Consider the following 8,171-nt stretch of genomic DNA (forward strand, 5'->3'; position numbering starts at 1 on the left):
GCAGAATAGCTCCAGCTTTGTGTCTTCTTTTCATTCTAGCTGAAGTCCGGGACAAACTGTGTTCCTTTTCAGCTCAATACGAAACGTGTAATATTTTCTCTGAATGTGGGATGATTCCGTTTTTACATGACAGTTGGCAACTCTACTAACTAACCTTATGAATAAAATAAAGTTCACTATCAGTACCATCAAAGCCCTCACCCAGCTGTATAGAAACGCCGTCATGCTAGCTAGCACGCACTACGAGTTATTGTAACTGACTGTAAAAAGTCAGCACAACGAAAATAAACTCCACCTAAACTTGGTTTATATCTGACCCAGATAGACTGCAGGTCATAACTTCTTACCTGAAGTTCAGTTCACTTGACACTCGGACCGGCGGCCTCCTCTGGTCTCGCCTCCTCCTGCTTCCCCTTCTCTCGTCCACCTGCTGGCCTTTGTGGAAGCTCCACCATAGCCACCACCAAACAACTGAGTTATTTTTACACATTGGCCATCATCTGGCCAATCCACCACCTTTCATTGTTTATACCATTACAAAAAAAATAAATAAATAAATAAATAAAAAATGATCGGCCCATAAAAACGAAAAATCACCACCGGCATACCCGGTATGCCCGAAGGCCAGTCCAGCTATGGTCGTGCCATCAGTTAACTCTTCGCGTGCCAGCTGTGGCACGCGTGCCCAGGGTTGCCGACCCCTGGTCTAAATAAATATCAATGGTACTGAAAATAGTTGTAGATAATGTTGGCATATGGTACTGAAGAAGGTAACAGGGAAGTAATATATCCTTAAATTTGGTTACAGCACTTTCAGAAAGACTGTAATGGAATGCATTCCCCACTGCTGTGTTATCAGTTATTCTCAATTTACATTTAGAGAAAAGAGTTTTCAGGGAATACTAATAAATGTTCCATTTCTATGTCATATGTCAAAACACGATCCAGAGTATGATTAAAGTGGCTGGTGGGATCTTTTACAATTTGAGAGAAATAAGTTGAGTCTAGTAATACAGGGTGGGCCATTTATATGGAAACACCGTAATAAAATGGGAATGGTTGGTGATATTAAAGTCCTGTTTGTGGCACATTAGTATATGTGACGGGGAAAACTCCTCAAGATGGGTGGTGACCAATGCATGACACCCTAAGAGACCACCCATCTCCCATGCTACAGTTAGCAAACTGCTAACTAAAACTAGCTTCATTCAGCAAGAGCCCACAGCATAGCACTCGCCGCATGTCACTGGAGAGTGGCATTAGTTGAACATCCCTTCGGCGGATATTAGCTACTCACAAATGGCACCCTTACAAACTCCAGCTACTGCAGCATCTCAACAAGGATGACCCAGATCGGCGCACAGAATTTGCAGAATGGGCAAAACAAAAATTGGAACAGGACCCTCAGTTCACGCAGAAGATTTTGTTCAGTGATGAGGCAAACTTTTATGCGAATGGTGAAGTTAACAAACAAAACCACCGCTATTGGTCTGACACTAACCCACATCCCTCCAAGACTGTTGGAACTTGGAACAACAAAAGTGATGGTTTGGTGTGGTATATGGGGTACAACGATAGTGGGTCCATTCTTCATCAATGGAAACCTCAAGGCCACTGGATACTTGATGATGTGTTTCCCTCTTTATGCACTGAAGCTGGCACGTTCCCTGAGTTTTTCCAGCAAGATGGTGCACCACCACATTATGTGTGCCAGGTCTGACCATTCCTAGATGAACAGTTTCCTGGAAAGTGGATTGGTCGTTGTGGGCCAGTTGAATGGCATATATACTATTCAATTCAATTCAGTTCAATTCAATTTTATTTATATAGCGCCAAATCACAACAAAAGTCGCCTCAAGGCGCTTTATATTGTACAGTAGATCGCACAATAATAAATACAGAGAAAAACCCAACAATCATATGACCCCCTATGAGGAAGCACTTTGGCGACAGTGGGAAGGAAAAACTCCCTTTTAACAGGAAGAAACCTCCGGCAGAACCAGGCTCAGGGAGGGGCGGGGCCATCTGCTGCGACCGGTTGGGGTGAGAGAAGGAAAACAGGATGAAAGACATGCTGTGGAAGAGAGACAGAGATTAGTAACAGATATGATTCGATGCAGAGAGGTCTGTTAACACATAGTGAGTGAGAAAGGTGACTGGAAAGGAAAAACTCAATGCATCATGGGAATCCCTGGCAGCCTACGTCTATTGCAGCATAACTAAGGGAGGATTCAGGGTCACCTGGTCCAGCCCTAACTATATGCTTTAGCAAAAAGGAAAGTTTTAAGCCTAATCTTGAAAGTAGAGATAGTGTCTGTCTCCCGAATCCAAACTGGATGCTGGTTCCACAGAAGAGGGGCCTGAAAACTGAAGGCTCTCCCTCCCATTCTACTTTTAAATACTCTAGGGACAGCAAGTAAGCCTGCAGAGCAGAGCGAAGTGCTCTAATAGGGTGATATGGCACTACAAGGTCATTAAGATAAGATGGGGCCTGATTATTTAAGACCTTGTATGTGAGGAGCAGGATTTTGAATTCAATTCTGGATTTAACAGGAAGCCAATGAAGGGAAGCCAAAACAGGAGAAATATGCTCTCTCTTTCTAGTCCCTGTCAGTACCCTTGCTGCAGCATTTTGGATCAGCTGAAGGCTTTTCAGCGAGTTTTTAGGACATCCTGATAATAAAGAATTACAGTAGTCCAGCCTGGAAGTAATAAATGCATGAACTAGTTTTTCAGCGTCACTCTGAGACAGGATATTTCTAATTTTAGAGATGTTGCGCAAATGGAAGAAAGCAGTCTTACATATTTGTTTAATATGTGCGTTGAAGGACATGTCCTGGTCAAAAATGACTCCAAGGTTCCTCACAGCATTACTGGAGGCCAAGGTAATGCCATCCAGAGTAAGAATCTGGTTAGATACCATATTTCTAAGATTTTCAGGGCCGAGTACAATAACCTCAGTTTTATCTGAATTAAGAAGCAGAAAGTTAGCGGCCATCCAGGTCTTTATGTCTTTAAGACATTCCTGCAGTTTAACTAATTGGTGTGTGTTACCTGGCTTCATGGATAGATAGAGCTGCGTGTCATCTGCATAGCAGTGAAAATTTATGCTATGTCTTCTAATGATGCTGCCTAGGGGAAGCATGTATAATGTAAATAGAATTGGTCCTAGCACTGAACCCTGTGGAACACCATAATTGACCTTAGTGTGTGAAGAGGACTCTCCATTTACTTGAACAAATTGGAGTATATTAGATAGATATGATACAAACCAGTGCAGTGCAGTACCTGTAATACCTACAGCATGTTCTAATCGCTCTAATAGGATATTATGATCAACAGTATCAAACGCAGCACTAAGGTCTAGCAGGACAAGCACAGAGATGAGTCCACTGTCAGAGGCCATAAGAAGATCATTTGTAACCTTCACTAAAGCTGTTTCTGTGCTGTGCTGAGCTCTGAAACCTGACTGAAACGCTTCAAATAAGCCATTCCTCTGCAGATGATCTGTTAGCTGTTTGACAACTACTCTTTCAAGGATTTTTGATATGAAAGGAAGGTTGGAGATTGGCCTATAATTAGCTAAGACAGCTGGGTCTAGAGATGGCTTTTTGAGTAAAGGTTTAACTACAGCCACCTTGAAGGCCTGTGGTACATAGCCAATTATTAGAGATAGGTTGATCATATTTAAGATTGAAGAATTAATTAATGGCAGGACTTCTTTGAGCAGTTTTGTAGGAATGGGGTCTAAAAGACACGTTGATGGTTTGGAGGAATTAATTATTGCAGTTAACTCAGAAAGATCAATTGGAGAAAAAGAGTCTAACTTAACATCAATGGTACTAAAAGTAGCTGTAGATAATATTACATCTGTGGGATGATTATTGGTCATTTTTTCTCTAATGGTAAAAATTTTATTTGTGAAGAAATTCATGAAGTCATTACTAGTTAACGTTAAAGGGATTGTTGGCTCAACAGAGCTCTGACTTTTTGTCAGCCTGGCTACAGTGCTGAAGAGAAACCTGGGGTTGTTCTTATTTTCTTCAATCTGTGACGAATAGTAAGATGTTCTGGCTTTGCGGAGGGCTTTCTTATAAAGCAGCAAACTATTTCTCCAGGCTAAATGATGATCCTCTAAATTTGTGACACGCCATTTCCTCTCCAGCTTACGAGTTATCTGCTTTAGGCTACGTGTTTGAGAATTATACCACGGAGTCAGGTACTTCGGATTTGAGACCTTAGTTTTCACAGGAGCTACAGTATCCAGAGTCGTACGTAGTGAGGAGGTAAAATTATTAACAAGATAATCGACCTCTGTTGGAGTAGCGTTCAGATAGCTGCTCTGCTCTATGTTGGTACAGGGCATTGAAGATGATAACAGTGGGTGGATTATATTCTTAAACTTAGTTACAGCACTTTCAGAAAGACATCTACTTTGATAAAGTCTACTCTCCACTGCTGTGTAATCAATTATTGTAAATGTGAATGTTATCAGGAAATGATCAGACAGCAGAGGGTTTTCAGGAAACACTGTTAAATGTTCAGTTTCTATGCCATATGTTAAAACAAGATCTAGAGTGTGATTAAAGTGGTGGGTGGGTTCTTTTACATTTTGAGAGAAGCCAATTGAGTCTAATAACAGATTAAATGCGATGTTGAGGCTGTCATTTTTAGCATCTACATGGATGTTAAAATCACCCACAATAATTATTTTATCTGAGCTGAGCACTAAATCAGATAAAAAGTCTGAGAAATCAGAGAGAAACTCTGTGTAAGGCCCAGGTGGACGATAGATAATAACAAGTAAGACTGGTTTCTGAGTTTTACAGCTGGGGTGGACGAGGCTAAGCATCAGGGTTTCTATGTGCTTACTAATGTGCCACAAACAGGACTTTGATATCACCAAACATTCCCATTTTATTACGGTGTTTCCATATAAATGGCCCACCCTGTAGATTAATTGCAGAGTTGAGGCTGTCATTTACAGTGATGGGAATAACGGCGTTACTTTTTTCAATAACGAGTAATCAAACTAATTACTATTTCTATCGTTACAATGCTGTTACCGTTACTAACAAGAAAATGCAGTGCGGTCGCGTTACTATTTTTCAACAAACAGATGGTTGAAGCTGTCTTCAGCTTACCGCATCTTATATCAGTTGCACGGAAGTAGCTGTCTACGTAAGTAATCTGGGTGCTTCAACTTTAAGCAGCTGCGCGCGCTCCCGCGGACGGCAATCACTTTCTGCCCAACAATCACTTTTTGGCACAACACCTGGAGCTCAGGGGGCAAAACAATCGCATGAGTGCTGCTGTTTGACTGAGGAAGAATAAAGTAGTCGTGGTAAGCCAATCATATGACCACTTCAAAATGACAAAGCAACAAAGAGACATATACCAGTTTTTCAATTGTGTTGATAGGCCACGTAAAACCAGAGTCATGATAAACAATATATATGCAGCGTTTTTTGCTCAATAGTTTTGTCAATTTTACTGTCTAAGGATAGCGCTAGCAAGCACTCTCGGCTTATGACCCAAAAAACAAAACAAAACTGCCCTTTCGTGTTGGTGGAAAAATGCACCATGTGGACCAAGCAAAAATGATATGGCAACATGACATTTGGTTGTTTAGGAAGAGGGGGACGTTTTAGGAGTGACTGCGAGAGAGAGAGAGAGAGAGAGAGAGACAGACAGACAGACAGACAGCAGAAAAAGAGAGAGCGCGAGTTTTGAGATGTGAGAGATTTGTGATTTGTGACGTTTAGCGTGTTTGTTTGTGTAGTTAATGTGTTGTCTTGTGTAGTTAGTGTGTAGTGTTGTGGATAGTTTTGTGTTGTGTGTCAGAACAATGAGGCAACTGCTGTCTCCAGATAGAGAGCAGGAGTGATACACCTGCTGCTGTCAGACCTGCAGGTATCAGTCATGTGATGTTCTCCTTTATAGTGGACAGAAATATTTGGAGTGGCACAAATAATTTGTGTGGCCTTGTAACAGGGCAGCCCTTAGCGGCTGGAAACACAGTGAGAGGGACGAAGGCAAGTGCAGTGGAACAAAAGTATTTATTTGCCATACAGCTCTCCTTACAACAATTCACTTGTTGAGCTTCTTCACAGCACAATATATCCTCCTCTAATGACAACCAGCAGCCTTAAATATGTTCAGCTGTCACAGACCAAACCATTATTCCACTCTTAGGTAAATTCTTAAATCCCAACCTTCCACCACAGTATATAATATATCAATTAGAATAAATAAATACATAAATACATTTCACATTTTCATATTAATAAATATTTCATACTTTAATTTTACACCAAACCCAATACTATAAAAACCCAGAAACCCAAGCACAAAAAGATTCACCACACTCTCTTTACCAATGGTCTTTCCCGGAACCTTTAAATGGTGTCTGGACCCCCGGGGAAACATTTGCCCAAACACCCTGAAGAGGACACAGGCAAGAAAGGTGAGTAATCATTGTCTTACAAACACTTATTTGTAGTGATGGGCAGATGAAGCTTCATGAAGCACTGAAGCTTTTCATCCAATTGGTTCACTCCAGCGCAAAGCTTTGTGAAGCTTCATTTGCTCTAGTAGGACATCTAGTGGACGTAAAAATATTAGTTGGCATGAATTTGAAGCGTGTGGCATTTTGCACACAGCCTGTAAATGTCAGCAATAAAAGGAGTGTGTAAAACATGTATATTGTAGTGATGGCAGTATACTGTGTATATTTATACTGGCAGTATGGAAAATGATTATTTGGAAATGCTTGAAATGGAAATGATCATTTACTGTGAGGTGAGGTGTGGTTGGGGTATGGACAGTGATTGTGCTTTTGTAACGTTGAGGTATGGACAGCTACACACTGAGGCTTTGTGCCTCAGTCCTGCCTGTTCACATTTTATTCTGTAAAAACTAGATTTTCACTGCTTTTATGACCTTTTTAGTGGGGAGAACATAGCTAGGATTTAATGATTTAACAGATCTTTTAAATCCTTTGTCCTCCACAATGCTAAATGGCTGGGGGTCCTCAATCACCATGCTAACCAGGTCTTCATCTATTTGAGATTGTTCTCCTGAGGAAAGACAATAAAAACAAAGCACAAATATAAATATCACACACATAATTTATTACAGTTGTATAATATTGTTATATCATTTAGTAACATTACAGCAGCGCTGTATTATCATGGCATTTGATGGCTCACCTGGTCTTGCTCCACAGTCGGTGTTCCCCTTATTCTCTAATGCAAAGCTCTGTAGTGCCTAAGCATGGATGAGGTGTTGTTGTTATATCCCAGCTCCCTGGCACATAGCAAACACTTCACCTTGTACAAAAGTAAAGACAGCTTAACATAAATTGTATTGCACCATCAGTATTATGAAAATACATCTTCTGTAGAAATGTACATACCTTGTTGGGAGGAATAAAATCAAAATGTTGCCACACAGGGGAGGACATCCTCCTCTTCTTAGCTGGCTCCATCCTCTCCTGACTTTCTCTCCTCACTCTCATAAACCTCCAAACTTTCTCCAAACTGTCTCCAAACTCTCACTAATCGCAACTCTCCATCAAACACCCAAATTTTGAATGAAGTCTAAGGGGTTTATATCGCTGTCATGGCTCGCGGAAAAGTTCGAACCGCTTCATGAACCAGTCACGTGGTACAGCCGGGCAGCGAGGCTTCGGACGTCATCATTTTCAGCTCCTCCCATAAATGAAGCAAGCCTCGATACGCGCTTCGCGGAAACGCCCCCTCCATTACTCGACACACGCTTCGAAGCCTCGATACAGAGCGTCCCATCATTACTTATTTGCGCCACTTTTCTTCCTAGATTTCACATACACATTTGCATTAGTTTTCCTTACTGGTAAACCTTAATCACAATCTCAATCACCAGTCTTCTTTCCTGACAGACAACCACCACATTCCTTGATGAGGAGCAGCTGTGCAGGATCTGAATCCAGGCTACCAACTGATTTTAAAATTCCCAATAAATAATCAATAAATATTTAAACTTCTTGTGTGCAAATGTTTTACTGTGTAAATCTATGCTTAAAGTGCAATGCTAAATAAAGTGCTTGATGAGGTGCTTTTAATAAAGTGAAAGGTGTGCTCTAAAGTGCTATACAGATAATATAATACAAATAAATGTAGTAAGGGAGT

At 41.0% G+C, this 8,171-nt stretch overlaps 1 long non-coding RNA gene across 1 annotated transcript; it reads right to left on the reverse strand.

Moving 5' to 3' along the window:
- Window positions 1-6,949: 6,949 nt before the first annotated feature.
- On the reverse strand, window positions 6,950-7,962 carry LOC112846181 (uncharacterized). Its single transcript, XR_003219039.1, has 2 exons — window positions 7,212-7,962; window positions 6,950-7,079 (listed from the first exon to the last, which is right to left on the reverse strand). It is a non-coding gene; the product is annotated as an uncharacterized LOC112846181 (long non-coding RNA).
- Window positions 7,963-8,171: the final 209 nt, after the last annotated feature.

This window comes from Oreochromis niloticus, linkage group LG3 (genome assembly GCF_001858045.2).
Source record: "Oreochromis niloticus isolate F11D_XX linkage group LG3, O_niloticus_UMD_NMBU, whole genome shotgun sequence".
In the NCBI taxonomy this organism is placed as follows: domain Eukaryota; kingdom Metazoa; phylum Chordata; class Actinopteri; order Cichliformes; family Cichlidae; genus Oreochromis; species Oreochromis niloticus.